The sequence below is a fragment of the Dipodomys merriami genome, unplaced genomic scaffold (genome assembly GCF_024711535.1).
Source record: "Dipodomys merriami isolate MVZ:Mamm:240054 unplaced genomic scaffold, mDipMer1.0.p SCAF_31, whole genome shotgun sequence".
NCBI lineage: Eukaryota > Metazoa > Chordata > Mammalia > Rodentia > Heteromyidae > Dipodomys > Dipodomys merriami.
Window position 1 is genome coordinate 17309259 of NW_027204604.1, and position 26221 is coordinate 17335479.

Here is a 26221-nt window from a genome sequence, read left to right on the forward strand (position 1 = left end):
GCCTGGACTCTGGGCCTGGGCGCTGTCCTTCAGCTCTTCAGCTCAAGGCTAGCGCTCTACCACTTGAGCCACAGAGCCACTTCCGGCTTTTTGCTTTTTGCTTATGTGGTGCTGAGGAATCGAACCAGGGCCTCATGCATGCAAGGCAAGCGCTCTACCACTGAGCCACCTCCCCAGCCCCACAACTATGTTTATTGCAGCATTATTTAAGATATGGAAGCAACCCAGATGTCCCTCAGTAGATGAATGGATCAAGAAAATGTGGTATATATACAGAATGGAATTCTATGCCTCCATCAGAAAGAATGACATCGCCCCATTTGTTAGGAAATGGAAAGACTTGGAAAAATTATATTATGTGAAGATAGCCAGGCCCAAAGAAACATAGGTCCCCTGGTTTCCCTTATTTGCAATAACTAGTATATGTCTGAGACAAGCAGAAAAGGTCAAAAGCTATGTACATATGACCAGATAAGATGGTGTTAAGTGAAATGAACCCCAAGATAGGAACACAAGTGGTTTTTTTCTTTCTTGCTATTGTTTCTAACTTATTCATAAGGTACCATGTGATCTTTTTGTTTCTTTGTATGTTCCTCCCCCATGGTATAACCCCTGTTTTCACTGTATTTAATGTTGGTGCTCTGCATTCTGTATATACACTTCTCTAATTTGGGGAGGGAAAGGGAAAAAACAAAATGCTTAAATAGGGATACAGGTTACTCCATTGTAACAATGAGATGTACGAGTCACTATTTTGGAAATGTACTTTGCAATTTGGGGGGGCGGCGAGTGTAGTTGTAGAGGTGGGAGGGAAGGGATGGTAGGTGAAAAACAAAGGAGGAGGTAACAATGCTTGATAGGAAATTACTCATTACCTTGCTCATGTACTCATGTAACTGTAACCCCTCTGTACAGTAGTTTTACAATTAAAAATGTATTAAAAATCAATTGTCTCCCTTTTGTTTATACACAATTGTAGTTAACAAGAAGTTCATCAGTTCAATGAACATTTTTTGTTAACAATGTAACCTATTTAAATTCATAGGTTTTGTTTTGCTAGATATATTTATATAAAAGTAGATCTTCTTCAAGTGTTAAAACACAAAACAAACAATTTTCTGGGGTTACTTTTATTTAATATCCTTGTTTCTATCTCTTTAATAATATCAGGTAGTTTAGCTTTGAATCTTGAGTTTCAATAAAAAGTAAATGCAACAATGAATAAATGAAAAAGTAGTTTAACTTTGATACTTTGTTTCAGATTATAAATGTATTTAGGATCAGAACAATTTTATTGTGTATAATGTAATGTTAAAGAAGAAAAATAAAAGCTATGTACAAGTCATACAAATTTTTTAAAGCTTAAAGTCTAGACTCATACCATTTGCATTTGAATCTACACACTACAGCTTACTAGCTCTAGCACCTAGAAAGTTTATATTTTAGGAGTTTGCTTGATAACAACAACATGTTTCATCCAATTGTTGTGAAGATAGATTGCATATGAATATGATTGATATATAAAATGTATATACAAATATATACATAATGTGGTTAAAAGGTTGGCACAGCCAACAAGCTAAAAATTCATCATTTATATTGTTATTCCAGATTATATATGGGAAATATAAATAGAAAGCAACTTGAGATTGAAGTATCAATGCACAAAAATGTATATGTGTGATCTTTCAAATATAGGTAGATCCATATATATGACCCATTGATGAGAAGGAGTAAATAGTAATTCTGTTGCTCAGTGACTGAATCCCTCAACTGACTGAAGTGCAACAAAAGTTAAGAACAAAGAACAAAGGAGGAGGTAAAAGGTAGTTTCTCTGTTTGATTTAGTATGACAGTCCCAGTGACTGAAGAGCCTCTGTGTCTGCATGGATCATAGGCAAGGCCCTTGGTGCTGTAGATCCAAGTTGATGTTTCACACTAGTCTAGAAAGAGAGCGAAAATCATACTTCCCTGAGTCCAACAATGCTTATTGGTAAGATGATGTAAACTATTTGGAGAAGGGTATGGAATGGGATTGATAGAAGTATTTAAGAAAAGAGTTCTCATTTTCATCTCAACAATCATAAACCACAATATTCTTTCTAAAATTTATGACACATGAATTATTAATTGCCCCAAATTCTCCTTTCCATTCTTGGGATGATTTCATTGTGAAATTTGTTGCAGTTACCTCCCTCCCTTTATCCTTCTGTGATTATTCATTGTAAAATTATATTTGTTACGATAGGGTGTAAATAAATGTGTCTAAACAATTTCCTGGAGGTGGAAGTCATATTCATAATATGTATTTTAATGTGTGTACAAAGTTCAGACTCAGTATTAACTGGGAAGGAGTTTTTATTTCCTGCTCAGTGTGTTGACTACACATCTCTACTATCTAATTTGCCTAATGACATTAAAAGTGGGTGTTGAGGAGCCTTCGGGGCTGCCGTAGGTTTATGACGGTGAGGTAGCAGAATATGTAATTTGTTGTGCAGAGATCACACACTGTTGAAAGTAATGAAGAATTATGTTAATAGCACAGACAGCAGCCTCAACCTTGCTTGCAGTCAGAAAGTGAGGGGATTTATCTACAATCCAGCTATCACTTTGACAAAGCAGATATTCCTACCTCAGACATTTAAAACCCATTGAAAGCAGTACCTCCAAGTAGCTGTTGTGTGTGCTAATCTTCCTGACATTACACTCTCTTAAAATGGAAATTTCTAATTGGAGTGATGCACAGTTAACCAGGTAACATTGTGTATAACAACTGTGCCTGAAGTGACACACAAAGTTTAAAACTACTGTAAGGAACCTTAGAGTTTATGTTTAATTTTTAACATCTCTAGTTCCAACTCTGAAGGACCAGATAGGTAGAGAAAGGGAGTTTGGGCAAAAGGTACAGTATTGAAGGTACTGTGTACTGTGCAAGAGATGGTATCATCACAGACATTCTGACTCTGCTTCCAATGTTGTTGAGCAGTTTGGAAGTCAGTGTTATCTCCAGTGCAAAGGGAATACTGATTTCAATTGTTTAGGAATCTGTCTGTGTGTGTGTGTGTGTGTGTGTGTGTGCGCACATGTGTGTGCACATGCAGGGGTTGGGAGGGAGTTATACTCCTGCTTCAATTTGATGAGATTACAGCGACCGCACAAATACAGGTAAGCTTCCCTCCTTCCTTATTTATCTCCTGTCCGGATTACAAGAAACACTTCTTTGTCTTGTCTCTACTCACCTGTTCCTATCTCCATCACAGAGTAGAAGAGGCAAGGTTGGCCTGTGACCTGTGAAGGTGGGCATCTGGGTGGGGATGGGAAATCAGCCTGGCATTTTGGTCACATGAACGTCTGCTGTTTGTACTACTTCTTTAATACTTTAAAATCCCGCCTCAAGTTTCTAACATATTTATAAGATGATTTCTTTGCTGCTTTGTATGTCCCTCCCCCACAGTGTAACCCCTGCTTTCACTGTATTTGATGTCGGTATAATTTGTGGAGGGGAAAGGAAAAAACAAATCGTTTAAATAGGGATACAGGTGGACCCATTGCAACAATGAGATGTACAAATCGTTATGTCAAAAAACGAACTTTACAGCTTTGGGGGAGGTGGGAGGCAGGGGGGCAGGGAGATGGGAAGGGATGGGAAGGGGAAACAAAGAAGGAGGCAACAATGCTTGATAAGAAATGTACTCAGTATCTTGCCCATGTAATTGTAACCCCTTTGTATGGTATTTTTACAATAAAAAAAAAAGAAATCTCTCATCCAATCCAAGAACTCCATCCCATCATTTAACTTAGAAAACTTACTCATGCCCAAAGGAAAAGCAATTTTCATTTTCTACTGGATATTATCTCTTCTTCTTCTAATTTGGGTTCCAATTTTCATTAGTCATAAAGACACTCTATTATTACCTCCATAGTCATTGTATTCAATGTTTATATAAGTATATGTATGTGTAAGTACATATATATGTATGTATGTGTGTCTGTGTGTCTGTGTGTGTGTGTGTCTGTTTCTCTGAATTCAAGTTCTCCTGCTCTGGTCCCTCATAAAAGCTTAGTCCCCTGTGTATTTTGGGGATTTTTTCCCCAAACCTCTGTGTGTGTGTGTGTGTGTGTGTGTGTGTGTGTGTGTGTGTGTGTGTGTGTGTGTGTGTGTGTGTGTGTGTGTGTCTGTTTCTCTGAATTCAAGTTCTCCTGCTCTGGTCCCTTATAAAAGCTTAGTCCCCTGTGTATTTGGGGGATTTTTTTTCCCCAAACCTCTGTGTGTGTGTGTGTGTGTGTGTGTGTGTGCGCGCACACACACACACACACACACACACACACACACACTTTGCTCCAGTACTGGCACACACACACACACACACACACACACACACACACACACACACACACACTTACACATACATATATTTATATAAACATTGAAAATATATTCAATATTGATTAGATGCCTATTTTCTACATGTGTCCTTATTTTAGCCTTCTTTTAACATTATAATAGTTTTTTTATCATGGAGATTAAGTAGTATATAAACTTATTCTGGGAGCATGGGACCAGGTAAAGAGATAGATTACATTAAAGAACTTTTTTAATTAAAAGGAAAGATAAAACCACATCTGGTAGTCGAGGGTAGCCAAAAGCAAGAAACCAGAGAAAGATATAATAAACAGTAAAAATACCACCTGCTTTGATGTCTGCCTCTTCCTCTAGCGGGGGTCCCATAGTGCACTGCGGAAGTTGGCATGACAGCGTGTTTTCTCTGTGATGCACTGGTGTAAGATAACTACGTTGTTACAATTTCTAGTTATATAATTGTCTTGTTACCAAACAACTGAGAAACAAAATCTTTTTGGATTTCCCAAATTGGTAGATCTTCAGAAACCTTTTATACATGTGCTTGTTATTATTATTACACGCTTCAGATGTATTTCTCATTATCATGGGTGAACACAAAGCATTTGGCAAGGTCAGAGTTCAGTGATCATCTCCTCAACATCCTAAAAGCTGTAAGGTAAGGTAATGTTGCTTACTGGGGAAAAATAACTTGGCTGGTTTCACAGGGAGCCTGAGCCTGTAACAACTATCTCTAGGACTCATGAATCATGAAAAGTGAGAAACAGGTGAACATTTGGTAGCTTTGCATATTGTCTCCAGAAAGCTCATTCTAAACATATTCAAATTTTGCCTTAAAGTGGACAGAATTTATTCATCCAATTTTCTATGGAAGAACAACAACAAAAACCAAACAGTGTTTTTAAGAGACTGGCGTGAAAACATATTGGCTGTATCCATTTCACAGCACCAACTTTTATCTGAAAAGCAGCTGTTTCCAACCAGTCCACATGCATAAGCTTCATCCTTGAAACAGTCCTACAGCTGAGCAGAGTTCAAGTTGTTTTAAAGATTAATAAGCACAATTACAGCACTAGACCTTGCCCTACGTTTTGATGATATGGAAATCAATCTGTCCTCAGTAAAGCATAGGCACATCATCATTCTAATCCTCAGTGAGCTCACAAAGTCATAGAAATACAGGATAGGAAATGGAGCATACCCATGAAATGAGCAAAATACACTTACAATAGAGGACCCAGTTCTCAAACCCCTGTCCTCACAGTAAGGATCTAGGCCTTCATCATCACAGTCCACTTCTGAGGAGGGTCAATGGGCACCCCTGTTTTATAGCTGGAAATGGAAAAACTAAGTTATTTACTGATGATTAATCTAATAGAGTACAAACACTAGATCTCCTCCATATGACAAAAGAACTGAAGTGAGAGGACAGGTTCATATATTTAAGTAATAGTGCTGATGCATAGATGATAGACAGACAGACAGACAGATGTAATATTCATATATGTATACTATGATGTTGATATTTAACACACCAAATGCAAAGCATATCTATCCCAGATAGTTTACAGGTTTATATAGAAGAGAACAGTTGTTTTTAGAGAACAAAATAATGGGGAACATTCCTTCAGTAGAAAGTTCCCAGAGGAGAAAATCTGAGAAGAAATGCATTAATAGGCTGCTTCGGCTGGATTGCTAGACTTTCCCCATTTTTTTTCCATTTTTGTAATTCCGAGGTGAGACATTTGGGCTTTTTAATTAAATCCAGAGGATCTGGGCCATACAACCACGAGTTTCTTCCATTCTGTGCCAGATTCTGTGGGAGCCTGGGTTTTCGATTCAGGCTTTTCAATGGAGTCTGCTGTATCATCGCCTGGGCTTAGGGAAGAGCTGTCCCCTGATGGCCCTGCAGGGAATCAGCGCCACTCACTGAGGGACTTGTGCAGCCTTAAGGAGTGGCAAGCTTGATCCTCATGCCTTATCGAAGGAGATGTGGGAATTCCCAGTCCCCTTTCCCTTCACAATAGAGCCAAGCCAAGCCAGACTAGAAATGCATAGGTGGAATCTGTATAGTGTTTAAAGTCTTTCCTTGTCCTGATTATAGTGTTCAGTTTGGGGCCGCAGGAGGGCTTTGATTCTATGCTCTCATGGTGGCTTCTGTGGCCATCCCAAAACTATTCAGCTTTGGGGTTTATCAAGAGGCCTGTCTTCAAATACAGAGAAAACGGGTTACACCGTGGGGGGAAGAACATACAGGAGAAACAATAAAATCACATAGTACATTTTAGATACATTAAAAACAATAGCAAGCAAGAAAAAACAAGTTGTGACCCTATCTTGGGGTTCATTTCCCTTAACATCATCTTATATGGTCATATGTTCATAGCTTTTGACCTTTTCTGCTTGTCCTCGACTTATACTAGTTATTACAAATAAGGGAAACCATTTGGGGAGGGGAAGGGAAAAAACAAAATGCTGAAACAAGGATACAGGTTGACCAATTGTAACAATGAGATGTACCACTTGTGGGTGGGGGGAGTTGGGGAGGTGGGGAGGGAAGGGATGTTAGGGGAAAGCAAAGGAGGAGGTAACAATGCTCCATAGGAAATGTACTCATGACCTAACTCATGTAATTGTAACCCCTCTGTACACTATTTTTACAATAAGAAAACAAAAAGAAAAAAGAAAAAAAGAGGACTGCCTTTTATCTGGAGTAGATTTGAGTAGAGATTACGGCCTCTGCTCATCGATGATACTGAAGGGGAGCAGAGTGGCAGGATTTGAACTTTGAAGAGCATTAAGAGGGAGTCACAGGAAGGCCAGATCCCGGATCGGTCCTGACCCCGGGGAACCCACAAGGCCCAAGAGCTTCCACAGCCATCAGCAACTGCTCCTGTGTCGAGACCTCCACGCAGGGTTCCAAGGTTAATTTGGATGCTTTATTAGCTTACATTGCAGTGTGAGGAACTGTTCTTAAATAGCTCATCCATTCCTGAGCCACTGTGTGTAATTGTTTTAGAGAAAGAGACCAGCATCCTTGGGGGTAGGGAGTAGTTTGGGGGTTAAGACACTTAAAGCCAAGCCGAGCCCTTCAATGACACAGAGCACAAAGGTCTTTATAAGTCAGAGAGACCTACAGCAGAGACACGAGTTGGCCAGCAGAATGCTAATGCATTTTTATGGATGATGCATGCTCACCGATGATTAAATGTCAGTAAATGGCCTTTCGTGGAAAGAACTTGGAGGAGTGAGCTGAACAGAGAGTCATGAAGCAGAGGTAACAGCACCCGCCACAGTGTGCCCTCCATTAGAACAGGAATGAGCTGACCCAGAGGCGGGGAACCGCAACTCCTCAGACCTGGCATTTTTGCAGGCTGCAACAAATTAGATGATTGTACACATAATTACCATGTAGATAATGATGAAAAGTGGGAAAGTGTTGCTGTCATCATAGATATGACTTATGAAGAAAAAGGGCTGAGATGGAACTATACTTTAAACAGGGAATGCTGATTTGTTGGAAGAACCAGTCTGGAGGAGCCTGAATGCCAGTTTGGATGGACTGAGATGCATCGTGGGAAAGGATTTTCGTGTGATCCAGACAATCAAGATCCTAACTATAGTTATTCTAGTTCTCCTTATCCTGACCCATGAATCTGGACAATTTTTATACTCACTCATGCTATATCATTTTCATAAGTGCTGTGCATGAGACAGCCAGGAACTCTTTATATGCCAGGGTAATTCCTACCAAGTCTCCTCTGGCTGCGTTTCATTTTTCTTCACAGTCTTTACAAATGACACTGTATCATGCAGGATCATTGTTTGTATTTCCTGTGATTTCTTTGAAAACAGCATTTGACTGTATTGTTCTCTGGGAGATTTAAAGCCACAACAGCAACAGGTAGACAATGGTTTGAAATACAAAGATTTCAGGTAGGATTTTCACAGCCTCCCTCTGAAAGCAGGAGGAAATCAGGCAGGAGGTGTCATTCCAAGCAAGCAGCCACACCAGGCACGTGGACTTCGATTTGGAGTTAAAACAGCTCCTTCTGAACATTTCCAATAGCTGCCACTGACCTGTAGCTCTGAGCCCTTGTGATTTTCACAGCCTGTTGTCAAAGAAGAATTATTTTAATTTATGGGGCAAATGGAAACCCAAGTACACATAAGTCTTTCATTGCAGTTGTTTTTCATCTTCTACACTGCATAAATAGTTGACTTGAGAGTTGCCCTGAACAGAGTTGGAATCAGGTCACGTGTGCAAACAGATTCAGTTCTTCCACTGACAGTGGGTGGAGGCCAGGAGAACTGTCTAAAGGTTTTTTTTTTTTTTCCTAATTAGCAAATATTCTTTGTACAAGGTTTCACTATGACATCCCATACCTGCACATAATGTGCTCCGATGGCGTTCACACTTCTGTTATTCTCTCATTGCCTCTACTTCTTGTCCACTATCCTGCTCGATAGCCTTTGATTTTTAAGTCTTCCGCCTTTAAATTCCACAGATGAAAGAAAACATGAGATACTTTCATTTTGAGTCCAGCTTATGTCAGCAAACAGGATCAGCTCAGTTCCACCCATTCTCCTACAAATGACTAATTTCATTCCTTATGACTGATAAAAATCTCGACCACTTTGTGTATAGCACATTGTCTTTATCTTCCTTGGAAAGGCATCCTGGGAGATTCTGCAATATATAGTTCCATAACTGGTGGGCATGCGTCTCTGCATTAGACTCTTCAGAACATATACCCAGGACCAGAATGCTTGAATCATACTGTACATAGTTTCAACATTTTGAGGAAGCCCCATACTGATTTCCATAGTAGCTGTGCTAATTTCCCAACACCATTTACATTCTTTTCTTTATTCTCCTGGAATCCTCAATAATGTTAGGGATGAGGTAGAAACTTCCAAAGTGAGTGTTCTCACTTTCTTAATGCTAAAAGTTGGAAGACACAGCTCCGTGGGTAAACCCTTGCCTAACTGGTGCATTCTGGTGGTGGGTGAGGTGTCTGTGTTGGTCCATCTGAGGTAAAGATGGTCCACAGCGAGAGGAGGCCTTGGTGGAGGGGTCATTGGTAGGTCATGTGACAATGAGAGTACTGGAGGACTCTCAACCTTCTGCTCTGTTTTGGTGTAAATGTAAAACTTCCCCAAAAGTAAAATTTATGGAGAAGCACATTTCCCTTCTAAGGAGTATCTGTTCATTCTCAACCAACTGTAGGTAAACAAAAAATACATAGTCGTTATCTAAGTAGCGAACACAGCATGGTTCACTATGGATATTTATGAAATGTTAATTGCTTTCATTGTTTCCTTATAAGAATTTTACTCAAAATAAATTTTTGCACATTCACATCCATTTGGACGTCACCCTGGTCAATTTTTAGACTGAGCGCTATAGATTAAAAAAATGATAAACTAATAAAAATACTAAATAAAATGATAGAAGTGAAACAAATTGTTTAGGATATTTCCAAAATTACTTTGACACATAGGTATCATTACTGATGCTACATAGAGACATCAATCCATATATTAATTTATGACTGTGGCTTATAGGAAGTCTTCTTTAAAAAAGCATATTCTTGTATATTTTGATGGATCATTTGTGGAAAGTTTTAAAAATGCAAATTTAAGAGTCACTACCAAAGTTAACTGTGCAAACCTGAAACACTGGTTTTATCATTAAAAATCATGACTCAGCATCTTATGATAAATAAAACACAAGATATAAGCATGCATAAATATTTAATTATGCCATCTTGCAAACAAAATTAGCTCATAGAATAGCTCAGAGATTGCATGCGTGGTAGCTTACAGAGACCCTAATTAAAAGTTAAATAACTTGTTTTCTGTTTTTCGGTGGTTTTTTGTTTTTGTTTTCGTTTCTGGTTTTGGTTTTGCCAGTCCTGGTGCTTGAACTCAGGAACAGGCACTGTCCCTGAACTTCAAGGCTTAAGGCTAGCACTCTACCACTTGAGCCACAGCACCACTTCCAGCTTTTTCTGTTTATGTGGTACTGAGGAATCGAACCCAAGGCTTCATGCATGCTAGGCAAGCAGTCTACCACTAAGCCACATTCCCAACTCTAAGTAAGGGTTTTTTTTTTAATATTAAACCATTGAATAGCAATTGAAAATTAGGTGCCATAGTAAAAATGAGCTCACAACATGTAAACAAAATCACTTTTTGTTGTTGGTGGTGGTGGTCATGGGGTTTGAACTCAGGGCCTGGGCGTTGTCCCTGAGCTCTTGCTCAAAGCTCTACCACATTTCACCATAGCACTACTTCTGGTTTTCTGGTGGTTCATTGGAGATAAGAGTCTCACAGACTTTCTGCCAATGCTGGCTTTGAACCATGACCCTCAGATCTTAGGCTCCAGACTAGTTAGGATGACAGGTGTGTGAAAAATGTCCCTATATTTAAATAGAGATTTGTCACACTCTTCACTCTGCTTCTATACACCCCTTCCTCTGATGTCAAGATTCTGACTTAAATTCCACTCCGTTTATGAAACTTCACATACCAACAAAGTCTGTGTATATATACTCATAATGTAGGATTCTTTCTGTGCGTGTGCACATGCAGGTGCATGCATGTCCGCACATAAGCATGTGTGTGTATGTGTAGAGAGCTGCAAGAGGCCGCACCTGGAAGATGGCGCCGGCTTCCGCCCTCCGCCTTCCCGATGGCGAGTGCTCTCGTGGTAAACAACTCCTGATATGGCTAAGGCAAAGAATCTGGCTTGCTTCCGCGCACCTGAACCTATTGGTGGTTCCCACGTGGCGTATCAGGGTTGGCTACCCAGCGGTACTTAAGGCTGTGGGGAATTCTCCCCGGGGTTGGGGTCAGAAGATTACAAAAAGGTCCTGAATAAACTGCAGAGAGAAGAGTTCGGTGTCGTGTCTTCCTTGCTGGTCGAGGCGGTAGCGACATGTATGTACAGGTATGCTTTAGAGCATGGCATTTATTTTCTCCATTATTGGTCACACAGAAATAAGTCAGCTGTGGTAGCTTAGCAAAGAGTAGGGATCTGCATCCCAGAGGGATGAAGTGCAGTAGTTACAAGGATCAAGCAAGCTCCTATCAACGAAGTTCCTCAGCCGTAGGGTAGCCTAGGGGATACTATGTGGGCATGCGTGTTCTCCCTTCCTTTAATTTGCTACATCATCCGTCTCTCTAGGTCGAAGTGCACTGCCCCTGCCCTCCCCCTTCTTGTTAGTGGGCACAGTCTTTTACCTTCATTACCTTCATGACTGTCTCCCATCCAATGGCCTTTCTTCACAAGAGTTTGCTTTTTTAGTTTTGTTTTTTGATTTTGATTTTAGGTCACTTAAAATAACCATTATTCCAAATATAATCCCTATAATGATTTCTTTTTTCTTTTGTGTGTTTTTTCCCTATGGTTTATCTCCTGTTGTCACTGTATTTGATTTTGGTACCCTGGATTGTATATACATTTATCTGAATTAGGGAAGGGACAGGAACAACAAAATGTTGAGACAAAGCAACAGCGATACTCATAAGACACTATGCTGGGAATGATCTGTACAACTGGAGGAGAAGGTGAGGGGGAGGAAAGTGGGAGAAAAATGAGGGAAAGGGTAACAAGTTCCACAAGAAATGTGCTCACTACCTTACTTATATACCTGTAACCCCTCGGTACAGCACCTTGACAATAAGTTTTTTTTTTTTTGTGCAGATTCTGGGGTTTTAATTCAATAAAAATTTAAAACTAATTCAAGCAGTGCACTTTGAATGTTTTTCTTATCTCTGCTAAGTTTAAAACTTCAGTTAAAAGACTACTATTCTATTTCCTTTGAGAATGAGCTTTACTTCTTCCATTTTTCTTCAGAATTCACATCTCTTAGAGTCAGCACAGATTAGTTTGAATAATTTTGTATCCCAGTAGGAGCAATTATATATTTTCTCATGTGACTACTATTGCATGCAAGTCTATTGGTGAGTAGTAACCCGTGCCTTGTAATTCTTTTAATTTCATTTATATTCTTCTGGGATAAGAGCCAGATTTCTCTTGACTGAAGCATTCACATTGATGGCTAGACAGTAGAGAGGCTTTTTATTCTCTTTTGCCTTTTGCGGCTTTTTGCCAGGATTTAACCCCTTCTTCTTGCAGCTCTTCTTGACAGTACAAAGTATTTTCTAGAAAAGAAACAATCGCTGCGTTTGCATTCATCCTATTTGCCCAGAAAACATTTCCATTCCATTACTATTTTCAAAGGTGAGTTCATTTGTCTCCTCCTTATATATCCTAGACTTGGAAGGACAAATTAAAAACTTCGTAAGATAAAAACTTAGCAGGAGACCAAGTTTTTGGAGCCATTGTGTTTATGATATTTCTCAAAATTTGCAGAGTCTTGCTATGCTCCATTTATCTCGGCATCTGTTATCCAGTTTCTTGACTATCAGTGAACTTGCTGGAACTTTCCCTGGCTGTTCTTCCTGGTGAATTTTGCACTAGCAAGCATTGTGTTCTTGCTTTATGTCTGACATCTTATTTTCGCTTTTGAGTACGGCTGGGCTATTTTCTGTATATGTGAGTTTCAGCACATTTTTCTCTTATGAAAAGGTAAAACATCTAATACCTTGAAGAAGATTACAATAAAATGAGGAAGTAAAAAATGATCCATTTATCAAACTTACGCATGGGAAATTAAAAATATTTTTTCTTGTAAAATTTCAACTCATAATTTTGCAGACAGGCAAAAACATGAAAGGATATCATATTTTCCCTTCATCTTCCTTCAAGTTGACCCAGCCAAAGGCAATTTTATAGTGAAGTTTTTAATGCATGAATGATTATTAGCATAGCCACTAAGTAAGGATATTTCTCATCTAGCTTTGGTCTTGATTTTTATTTATATCATTTTCAATGGCTTAAACCACAATGGTAATTTTAGGACATCTTTGGCATGTTAAATGTCTGTTAAAGGATTTGTAGTTTTATCATTGTAAAGGTTTCTGAATGTGTTGTGTGACATTTCTTTGAAGGAAGGCTTTGGGGAAACTCTACTGCCCACAAAAGTATTCTCTCCCCAGTTTAGCCCAATTGTGTGCATCCAAGAAATAAATTCAGCTAATAAGCTAAGAAATCCCTCAGAGCATAAACAAGCATACATTAGTCAACATACTGAGTTTTTTTCTTCGATAACGTTTAAAAATAAGGTAGCTACATCGATAAATTCATTGAACAAGCAAATATATTCATGCTTTTGGTATATGAAAATACCGATATTTTAAAGAACAATGATAATACAAAAAGTGCTCATAACTCTAATTCAACAAATGGTAGGATACCAATAACTCATACTCTGCCACAGCTCCACTGCCAGTTTTCTGGTGTTTAATTGTGGATAAGAATCATAGACTTTCCTGCCCAGACTGGCTTCAAACTGCAGTTCTCAGCTATCAACCTCTTGAGTAGCTAGTATTAAAGGTGTGAGCCACTAGTGCCCAAATCATCATCATTATCATCATCATTAGTATTATTATATTTTTCGTGATTAGTCTGTATGTCTTCAAAAGAAACACTTTACCGTTAGGTCATGAAAATATGCTTAAATAAGATATAAAAGTTGTCTCTCTTCTGTTGGAATCTTTAATACATCAACAATCCTTTTCATCTTGGGGATTTTTTGGTGGCACTGGGCTTGAAATCAGGGTTTGGTTTCATTTTATGAGACAAAGGCTTCCTATGTGGATCTGGCTGGCCTCAAACTTCCATCTTCCCTAGACTCACCTCCTCCAGATTTGGGATAACAAACCTGAACCACACACTGGACTCGGTTGGTGTTTTAGAAAGTCATCTGTGCAACATTCAAAATTGCTTTCTTACTGTTTTTGCTTATTGCCATTTTGCATTCAAAACATTTTTTGAAGTGTGACTTTGTGTTTCATGTTTACCACCAGTAGAGCCCGGATACGCCTTTTCATATTGTAATCTCTCGATACCCAGCTTTTCTCTAGGATTCAGCAGGTTGTGCCAGTTCAAATGGTGGTTTTTTGACGAAGGCTTTGCAGTCGTCAGAGTCGGGTTAATGTTCCTCCATTTTTCCCAGATGCGTGCTTCCTGTATGTACATTCCTGGCTTCTTTTGGCATATAGGGGCAGGCAGCAGGCCTCACATAGTCTAGGGGAATGAAGTATTAAAACAACAACAACAAAACTGCTGTCATTAGGTTTAAATAGAGGAGACATAGCAAGGCAAAGGTACTCATAGTTTAAAAACCTTCTTTACAGGTGTGTCCTGGCTTGTCATGATGTCTATTCTGGTTTTTCTGGGTTCTGTAGAGTGTATCACTATCATCAGTTGAGGGGAGCAATTTGATTCCAATGAGAAAATTACACCAGTTTTAGGGTACAGATTAAAAATTATAATTATCCTCATTTGGAAGGGATTTGTCCTGCAAGGCTCTATTGTTCCTTGAAGGGTAGTTTTAGTCCCTTTATACAATAAAGATAATATGTACCTGAAACACAAAGTGATTGAAAAGTGCACATAGCGAGTCTAGCTTACCGCAATGATAAACACAAAATGGAATCAGTGATGTCAGGCTTTGCTCAGCCTTTTAGTTAATCCATGGCAGCAAACATATTGTAAGTACCTGTTACAAACTACCTCTATTGTGAGGATCACAGCCTTCAGCTGGGAGGTTTCAGTACTTATGAGATGGCCTATGAGATATTGCTAGGTCCACCTACCAAGCTGAGGCTCCCTGCAAGTCAAGGAAGTTGATTACAGCATTTGCTCTTTGCCCTTGTACTCTCATCCTACACTTTAGGTCCCTTCTATATTAGCCATTGGTTACAGCCAGCTGCTACCTACCACTGCTTGGCTTGCGCGCAACACTGCTTATCAAAGAAAAAAGAAAATGCAAGTGAATTATCTTATTTTGGCTTCAAATTTCTCTGGTGATAGTGTATGGCAAAGTAAAAGAGGTAATCTTTGTCATTTCTATTCCTTATCCATTCCCACAAGAATGTCTAGTTTTTTACACAGGCAGAGCATTAGCTGTGCAAATGGGTTTCATTTACCATCTGTCGTCCTCATTATCAGTTTTTAAGCCTGAATTTTTGCAGATTCAGCACCATCACTGTAGAGGAATTGTCTCCATTAACCCTTTCTTAGATGTTTTCTGCTGTTCATAATACTTGTAATAACTGTCCTCGAATCTTTCTTATTACAGAACCAAAAGACAGGAGAAATTTTGTCTGACGGGGTTTCTTTTCTATCTATGGTGTTTTTGTCAGAAATGCCTAGAGTGGCCATGGAGAGCATTTCTTCTGTAAATTTCTGTTGGAATGCAAGTGGAAACTATAATTTGTTTCACCAACTGTCAATGGGATGCTACCACTTTGGTCATGTTACACAATATGGCAAAATAAAGGTGTATTAATCAAAGCTGGTTATAATCATAGTCCTAATCACCACCTCTGATTTTCTTCTCAGTAGACCATGGAAAGGTGTTGTTGCGATTGTTCTTATAAAGTCAGTCCGTGAATTTGATTGTTTGTAGGAAGCACCCTGCAGTTGGTGAATCAGAAGACATCAGAGGTGGGAGGGTACTCAGGTTGATATCACCACGAGGTAAGGATGTTCACATTCATAGCTGAAGGAGAATGAAGTTGTTCTACCTCCTGGATGACCATGGAGGCTCATTCTTTACCTGCGAAACCTCTGCGTGGACATGCATCCCGAGTGACTGTGATTCCTCCCTGCAGGGACCTGAACACTTAAACCAGGCACAGACTTTTGACCCAGAATAACAACTGTGAGACATAGTTTTATCTTTCTTAAAGCTATTGAGTTCAGTATTCAAAGATATACTACTACGTTGCTGGGCAAAGAACAATCCCAAATGTGGAGCAGAGCCTGAGTTATTAACCCCTATCCAATACTGACTCAAATTGGGTTATTGGCACTAGTGAACACATCACTGAAGAGAAGGTGTGAGACAGGAGAAAATGGGTAAATGTTTTAGGCAGGGTATATATTACATGCCAAGTCCTTGGAATGGGAAATTATAAAAGTATCTAACGTTCACATATAAATATAGTATCTTTCCGCAACAGAAAGCTAAAGGAGTGCAACCTCCATCACAGAATTTCCTGAATAATTCACGATTCTTAGAAGCCCTTCCTCCAATCAGTCACTCCTGATACTTGATTATATCTATTCACAACATTGAGGACCATTTACATGTTTGCCTCTACATTTTTTTTTTATCACCAGACTAGCTACCTCCTGCTTATGCAACACTTCTCTCATGTACGGTAGTTTAAATACTTCTTTCAGATGTTAAAAATGGTAAGTATTTTAAAAACTGGCTTTTCTTAACCCAATCTTATTTTCTTGAACTGGACTTATTTTTCTCTAGCCCTTGAATGATAGTATAGCACAACACGTAATTCTAGATTGGGTCTCAGATCTTTTCTCCAGTTTTTGTGAGCTGCAGTGAGCTAGCAGTTACCATTCATAGCTAGTTTCTTACACAGAATGATAATGTCAATGGGTTTTTTTCTGGTCTCTATTAACACAAAGTGAAATGTATAAACATGTTTAAGTTTCAACTTACACCCAAAAGTGTGTCATTATTATAGCTAAACATACATAGATACATACAGATCTATGGATAGATTGACATTGGTGTTCATGAGATTGTAGCTTATGAAGTTAAATATGTAATGAAAGACTCTTTTTTACTTGAGTCGTGTGTACTTTGTCTTATCTCATTGCATATGAGGGAGACCACGTGCCATTTGTCTCTCTGATATTGACTTATTTTGCTCAATGTTATTTGTTCTAGTTCCATCCGTTTCCCTGCAAATGCCATTATTTTGTCCTTTCTAATGGCTGCACAATATTCCATTGTATATAGGTGCCACAATTTGGGATCCATTCATGTGCAGTGGGGCATCTGAGTTGTTTCCATCTCCTAGCTATTGTGAACAGTGCTGCAGTGAACATGGAGGTGCACGTGTCCTTGTATTCTGGTTCCTGTTGTTCAGGTGATGGTGATCAAGGGACATTCTGTGTATAACTAGACTTGTCAAAATGAAACCACTCGGGACAACTAATTGTTTCTAATAAAAATGTGGGGGAAGAGAAAAACTGTATTTTATTCTCTATAAACGTCTGGATAAAATGTAGGCTGTGTGAGTTGAAAATTGAAGAGGCTACAGCAACAATGAGTCATTTCATTTCCATTGGTATTTTTGCCCAGATTTCAATCTAGATATATAGCTTAACTTCCAATAGATTATTAATTTGTCTGCCTTAAAACAATATAGCTGACTTCTTTTATGAATTCGTGGTCATATTTGAAGTAATTTCCTGTGTAGGTCAAATGTATATTTCTGCAAATGCTGGCTCAGAGTTGATGTGTATAATTATAGAACGTGGATATAAAGGAATGCACAAAGAGCTTTTTAAATAATAAATGAAGGGAAATGGAACAAATCTATTTTTAATAACTGATGAAATAAATATTAATTTAAAAATTTCACTGTGCCATGTTTCAGATCTGTGAATGAATGTTACATGAAATATCTTACATAAAATAAATGGTAATTTCTTTATGTGAAGTTCAGAATAATTTTGTTGTACATAGTTCTGATTCTATAACTTTAGGTGCCAGGTTTACCTCTGGTTAGAAAATTACTACACTAATAATGAATAATAAATAATGCTGTTTCAGCATTAATTATTGCAAATACCTCTTAGTAAGACTTTATTCTACAGTATTTCCCACGCAAAATTAATCAAAATTCAGCACTTGGAAGACCTTATTGTCAACTGCAGTGATTCTCCTTCTTGAAAAATTAACAACTCTTAATTTCCACAGCACCTCACAATTTATGCTGCCATCTTTTCCAGGTATGAAACATCACACTATTTAATTTCACTTTCTGTAAGTATTCAGAGTTTCCATGAATATATTTCTTTATTTTAATTGTTAATTTATGAGAAATAATTCTTCCAAAATTATTATTGAAAAGTGATATTGTTATAAAATTCAAATTTTTGTGGTCTGGGAAGGTGGCTCAGTGGTAGAGTGCATGCATGAGGCCCTGGATTCAATTCCTCAGCACCACATAAGCAGAAAAAAAAAGCCGGAAGTGGCACTGTGGCTCAAGTGGTAGAGTACTAGCCTTGAGCTGAAGAGCTGAGGGACAGCGCCCAGGCTCAGAGTTCAGGCCCACGACTGGACCCAAAAAAAAAAAAAATTCAAATTTTATCTTTCATTTTTAGATGCCATGATTTTTTTTAGATTTTTCACAATAGAGCTCAATGGCTTTATTTTTACAGCATTCCATAAAATCATTGGTTATGTTGGGTTTATCTTACCAAAACTGTTTTTTTTAATAATGTGGAGTAAATTATAGAACCCTCTTTATCTATATATGTTGTTATTATTAATACCAGCTTATTAAAAATAAGATCTGATTACTGAGAACATGGAAGTGTTGCAATTATTCAGTTCTCTGATTTTTCAAATCCAGAACTATATTTCATATGAGCCTAGATCACCGATTAATATGTTTAGTAGAATCTTGTTGAGACACAAATCATTCAGTAAAATGTATTCACTGTTTTAAAATGGACAGTATACGCAGATACAAGATTGTGTGTGTGTGTGTGTGTGTGTGTGTGTGTGGCTGAAGTGTAAGACATGTGTAAGACATGTCACAGAAAGCTCTTCAGACAAGAACGTGCACTCTAACAAAAGAATAGTAGGAAGAGGAAGCTTGTCTTACCTGGCTGCAGATGTTAATGTGCAGGCCGGAGAGCAGATAAATGTTGAGAAGATGGGAGGCAACTGCAGACAAATACTTCATAGACATGTCCAGAATGGGACAAGGCACTTCTCATTGGTTTGGGAAAGAAGAAGAGGGCTAGAGAGAATAATGGAAGAGATTACAATCAATAAGCTATGCACACACAAATGGACTTATTAAATGAAACCAATCTGTGCCACTAATTGATATCCATTTGAAAAGACTAGAGAATGACAAAAAATTTACAAAACTAATCAAAATAAATGTTGTTTTTCATGGCTACTATGTTTCTTTTGCACTTTTTAATTTAATTTATTGGCTTCATGTGGCAAATCACCCTATATTTCAAAGTACATCTAATAAATGCTGTATCTGAATGATATAATATATATATTTATATTTTTATATTATATCTGGGTGCTTTGGGAGGCAAAGAAACTATTTTCTTGTATTGACCATTCCTTGTAAGCTTCTATGAAAGATATTTGTTTATATATCCTGAAATTATAAACAGGTTACCTTAAAAAAACAATATTAATGAAATCACCGAAGATGCAAATGTCTTCTCCAAAAGTAATTGAATATTTCAACTATTTTCTTGAGGATTTGTGTGCATTAAAATGTGATATAATGAAAGAAACGTGCACATGCACATACACATACACACATGCATGCATACCTGCATACACAATCTTTACTCTTGTCTGATCCTGAATCATAGGTTGTGGAAAAAATGAAAGGGAAATTTATAATTAATCTTTAACCTGCCTAACAGTTCATGGAAAGTTAGTTTTCTGACACACTCTGTTAAGTGATGAAGAATTATGGTCGCTAAGTTGCACATTGGATCTTCACACATTTAATATACAGGAGCAATTAATTGATCTGCTTTCTAAGCACACTGGATTGGGAGCCACGTGATTGCAAGTACATAGCAAGTGAGGTGATTTCCCCTAGGTTTACTCCCAAGGCTTTGTGTTCGTTGAAGCAGCAAGAGATGTAATATAGCCCTGTAGGAATTCTTCTCAGCTTTCCTGAAGTTTAAGTCAGCATCTCTTGTTTATAGTAAAGCTCTCTGTTTGTAACAACAACCACATAACAAAGAAGAAAACAATTAAAATAAATCATAGATTAATTCATTCCAAAAATAAGAAATCAATAGTTGCAGGAATCTTTTATATACTAGCTATTCATACACATGCATTTATTAATTTGTGCTCTTTATTTTACAAGTATGTCTGCTAAAGCAAATGAGGCTTGTTTTATTTTATTTTATTTTTTGCCAGTCCTGGGGCTTGAACTCAGGGCCTGGGAGCTGTCCTTGTGTCCCTTTGTGCTCAGAGCTAGTGCTCTACCACTTGAGCCACAGTGCCACTTCTGGCTTTTTCTGAGTAGTTTGTTGGAGATAAAAGTCTCACTGACTTTCATGCCAGGACTGTCCTCAGATCTTAGCCTCCTGAGTATCTAGGATTACAGGCATAAACCTCTGGCTCCAGGCTGTACAATTGCTTTTAATTTAGAAACTATTTGTTAAAATCCCTTACACAAATCCCATACTAGCTTACAATACAAGTTGCCTTAGAGACATTGTTTTGCCTCCTTGGTGACTTTAAACAGATTGTTATAGACCTTTTAACTCTCAAATTCTGAAATACTGGAATAAAATAGTAATTTAAATTATCTTCTATTATCATTGAGTTCAGTCATCTTTTAATACGTTTATAATTTTATCATATTATTGGCATACTTCTTTGTTTTAAGCTCCCGAATTTCTACAAAATATCCAGTAGTTCCCTTACCATTTTTAAAAGACTGTGAACATAATTAAGTATGTACACTATTTATATGAGCAATGAGTTTTACAATTATTTAAAGCCACCAAAGAGTGACTTCTTTAGACGATAGGACAATAGCACAACTAACAAATGTATTTGCAGACTCTACTCCACACTGAGGTGGCTTGCACAGCAAGGGACCTTGACTTTGTGGTGGTGTCAATAATAGTTTAACAGATGTTATTCTCTGAAAAGACGTGTGAAGAATACAACACCTCAACATTAACTTTAAATACTCAAATATCTGTTAGTTCAGCTCTCTAACATAGCCAGAGAAAACTATTGTCCTAATATCTGACAACTGATTTTTTAACACTACTTAAGACTATCATCAAACAATTAGAAACCTTTATAAATTCTGGAAGCTTGAAATTTCTCTGAATGATGTAAATAGGGATCTAGTATAAGACACCTCCCTTGTGCTACCCTAACATTCTGCCGCCTTTCTACTATCTCAAATGATCTACTTATCACTCTTCAAGTAACTTTGAGTGATCACAAGATACATCCGTCTACAAATTTTTATTTACTCAACATGAAAATAGAGGAGATAGCATAATGACAAAATAAATATCAAATATGTATTTCCTTACTTAAATGTATAACTCATGTACTAGAAATGGTTTATTTATCTACTGCAATCTATAGGAATAAAATGACCATTAAGAAATCTGGGGCTGGGAAGGTGGCTCAGTGGTAGAGTGCTTGCCTTGCATGCATGAGGCCCTGGGCTCGATTCCTCAGCACCACATAAGCAGAAAAGTGGCGCTGTGGCTCAAGTGGTAGAGCGCTAGCCTTGAGCTGAAGAGCTGAGGGGCAGTGCCCAGGCCCAGAGTTCAGGCCCCACGACAGGACCCCCCCCCCAAAAAAAAGAAATCATATTTGTCCTCACTTGACCAAAAATCCTTTTGGGAGATGTAAATAATAGCATTATGACCTAGATGGATTGATTAAAACAAAACAAGTACAAACACATAAAAACGAAAACAGAAGAATCAGTTCTGGCTTAGAAATGATCGAGGATGTGCCCAGAGAGGATTACCAACAGCTGAATGATCAGGATTTTTTCAGGCAGAGAAAACAGAATTTTCCTCCAAGTCAAGCTGAAATGTTCTATCTGAAAGCCATGGGAACTGGGTGTCTGTGGTGATTTGGAAGGATTTGAATAATTGCAGATGCATGAGACACAGGTGTCTTTATATGATAGAGAGGTCAGAGAATATCAGAATTACAAAGAAAACTAGATTTAAACACAGACTTATTTTATTAAGATTTTTTGCAAAAACATTTAGAAACATTCAGAAGAGTAAAGCAGAGAGAGATTTGAAGATTTGAAGGGCTATTTTTTTTATAGGTTAACTAGATGGTCTTTAAAAATGGAAAGATGCTGTTAGTGGATTGCGTGCATATACAAAAGATAGCACATACACCCAATGAAGCATCAATCGCTATTTACAAAGGAAGGAAATATTATCATATGTGACTACAAAGATGAGTCTTTCCTTTATTTTTGATGATGTATGAATGAAGTTTTGTTTATACTAATTGCTTAGTAACCTTGAATATAACATTCATCACATAATCAGTCTATTAATAAAAGGAACAGCTATTTCTGAAAATTGTTTAAAGGCAAAGTATTTCTATTTCTGAATTGCATATAATTCATGTAGTTCTTTATATTTAAAGGTATATTTTGTGTGTGTGAATGTCTGTATCTGAATTCTTTTATCTAAGATCAGAGATTAACATCATTTATTATTTTTATTTTTTTAGGGTCCAGTCATGGGTCCTGAACTCTGGGCCTGGGCGCTGTCCCTCAGCTCTTCAGCTCAAGGCTAGCGCTCCACCACTTAAGCCACAACGCCATTTCCGGCTTTTTTCTTTTTGCTTATGTGGTGCTGAGGAATCGAACCCAGGGCCTCAGGCATGCAAGGCAAGCGCTCTACCATTGAGCCACCTCATCACCAACATCATTTATTTTTATGTAACTTTTTTCAGGCTTTTGTAAGCAATATCAAAATCAAAATATACAACTTTGATTTAGCTAATGATACTGAAGGTCATAGAACATAGTTCTGAAGTAACAAAAGCAAGGCAATAATACAGAATTAAGTATACATTTTGGTAGACAGTTGGACTAAGGATTTCAACTCAAAACAATGCATTAGGGATGCAAGCACTCTGCCCTCTGAGTCACATTATGGCTGAAGAAAACAATACTGAAGAAAACAATAGAGCAATGTATGAGATAAAATAATGTTGCCTAAATCAGAAGAATCAATAGATAATAACGAAACATGAATTTTGAAATCCCTTTGTCTTGCTGTGGGTTGATTTGGTAATGATAAGAAAGACAGATTTTTAAACTTTTGGACAACTATATTGAAATTTCCTAAATTTCAGGCAGTAAAAAATGTGCCTAATGGTAAGCATATACAAGATTATTCTATTAGATTCTTTTGTTGTTGTTGTTGTTGGTCGTGGGGCCTGAATTCTGGGCCTGGGCGCTGTCCCTCAGCTCTTCAGCTCAAGGCTAGTGCTTTACCACTTGAGCCACAGTGCCACTTCCAGATTTTTCCGCTTATGTGGTACTGAGGAATCGAACCCAGGGCCTCATGCATACAAGGCAAGCACTCTATCACTAAGCTACCTTCCCAGCCCCTAGATTCTTATAAATAGCTTTCTAATATAAGATTTATCTGTTTCATCCAGATAACTTCCTTGATAGCTGCTTCACCCATCACATTCAATGAAGAGTTTCCCATTGAAGATCAAAACTTATTGTTAACTTTTCAGGCACAAATAATGAAGCAAATCTGTGAATACTTTCTAGGATTATTCAAATATTTTTCTATTGCTATAACTGCCATTCATATAGATGAACTGAGCTTCACTTTCTGTTAACTCTTTTCTAATGTTTGACTTTAACATTTATTTTTGAAATATGTGATTAAAAATCACCTCAAATGTTTATACTTTCATCAGTGCCTAGCAGCAGGACTTTCAAAACTCATATGTTACCATCTTTATACTGAAAACGAATTCTCCTTATGCAAGTATTTTCTAGTAGCAGACATTTATGCATAAATAAGCTATTCTGATTGTGAATGTTTTATTTATCATTTTAAAGTTTCTTTTAAAAAAGCATTACTTTAAAAATGAATAAATAATTCATGTGAAAGTTGTGAAGTTAAAACAGATGAAGCACAGAAATATTAATGATGGTATGATACAGAGAGTGTAGCTAGATCATATATATATTTATCAGAGATCAGTCACAATCAATATGATTTTTACAGGATTGAAATGGGTTGGTTAGCATTTTGTTTAACTTTGTAAGTGAGGGACCAAATACACAAAGGAATATAGAAATCTGTGAAAATTCATGTTGTATCAGTGTTGGCCTGTGAATCAAATCTAGGCCCTCACTTCTCAGAAATAGGTGTAACTCATTTGGCAAGATATATTTATATGTAGGAATCTGAAGGCATGCTATAAAATTATAACTAGGATATGTACATTACCAGCATCATTTAGAGAAGTAATGTGCTAGCTATGCCCTTGTTTTCTTAGCCTTATGTGATTTCCCCATTAGACATGGAGGTATGGTTTGTTATGCACTGATAGGTACTAAAGTGTGCTGAGACAATACGGTCATATCATTCTGAGAAACAGAACAAAGTCTTTTCCACATTGTTAAGTTGACAAAATGAATTGGTTGAATTTTAAAACAATATTGTATTTTCTAACAGAAACATCACATAACTTTACTAATTCTTGCAGTATTGTCTTAAAAGTTAATTGTATCCTACCACCTTCACAGAGAATTGTGAAACATCTTCTTGGCTAATTCTCTACATTGTTAAAGACAATTACTTCCTACTCAGTGTGTCTTTGCCCTCCAAAATGCAACAATTACCATAAAAATTATCAAAGTATTTTCTGACATTTTAAATGTGAATCATAGTTCTCATTTTTATAATAATAAAGACTCACACGATATCGTGGATTGGTTAAGAAAATGGGAACACAGTGAATCCTCAAGAAGATTCTCAGTCCAAACGTACTGCACTAAGGAGAAGGCCTGTGCTGGAAACTCACCCAAGGTTGCCTAGTAAAGTTTCACCTACACTTTTACCCTCACTGAATCCTTCCCAGCCCATAACCTAAACACAATTCTATCATTTTGCCGTGCTTCTTCAACAATGACATTATTTAAAATAAGAGCAAGAGAAAATTCTCTTTCAATTAATTGTGTATGATCTAATCAGCAAACTCCAGTGGTTTGACAATTGCTCTCATATCAATGGAAGCGCAAGGAAAATTCGACTGACATATCTTGGCTATAAAACAGCCAAATGTAATCACTTTTTGTGGTCATTAAATACCAAAAACATTTTCTGATGATCTCTAATATATTATTTTGTTATTTCCACACACAACTCTCAAAAGACTTCAAAATGTCAAATGCTCATGAACTGTAGAATGTAAACTTCACAATAAAACATGAAGTATTGTTTAAAATTTTAAATCAGGATATACTTTTATCATAAATGTCTTCAAGACAATGATAAAGTCAAAGTCTCATTCTTATGCAAGAAATCTCCATTTTAGTAAGTACAAATGCTTACTTAAAATGTAGTCCATATACATTACTGAACTCTGAAGCACAGAAAAATAAATACGGAGTAAAATCACATTTTAGATTCGTCGAAATGGTGTCATATTTTAAGATGAACCATTACTTTCCACATAACTTTGGATGAAAAACTGTGCAATGAAAACATGACACAATGTTTTAAATATCATCAACACAATCCATGAACTGCTCTTACCTCTGGTTGTTGGTATTTATTTTTATATATTCTGGGAACCTTCTACTTCACCCTATCTCATTTGCATTGCTTGGGAAGTGACTGGTGGGAAATTGTGATGTGTCTATCTTGGGAACAAAACTTAACACTGCTCCCTATCTGCCTCAGAAGACATTCCTTTCTTAGTAGCCATGAAATTGCTATTGGTAGCTTTCCAAGATATATGAGATGAAGCCATTTCTTTAACAATTAGTATTTGCTACCATATCGAGGTATATTTCTCTGCTGCTCTGTTTTCCTGACTTGTCAATTTACACACACACACACACACACACACACACACACACACACACACGCCGACTTAGCTCAGAACAGTGAAGATTTATATGGCCATTCACATTAAC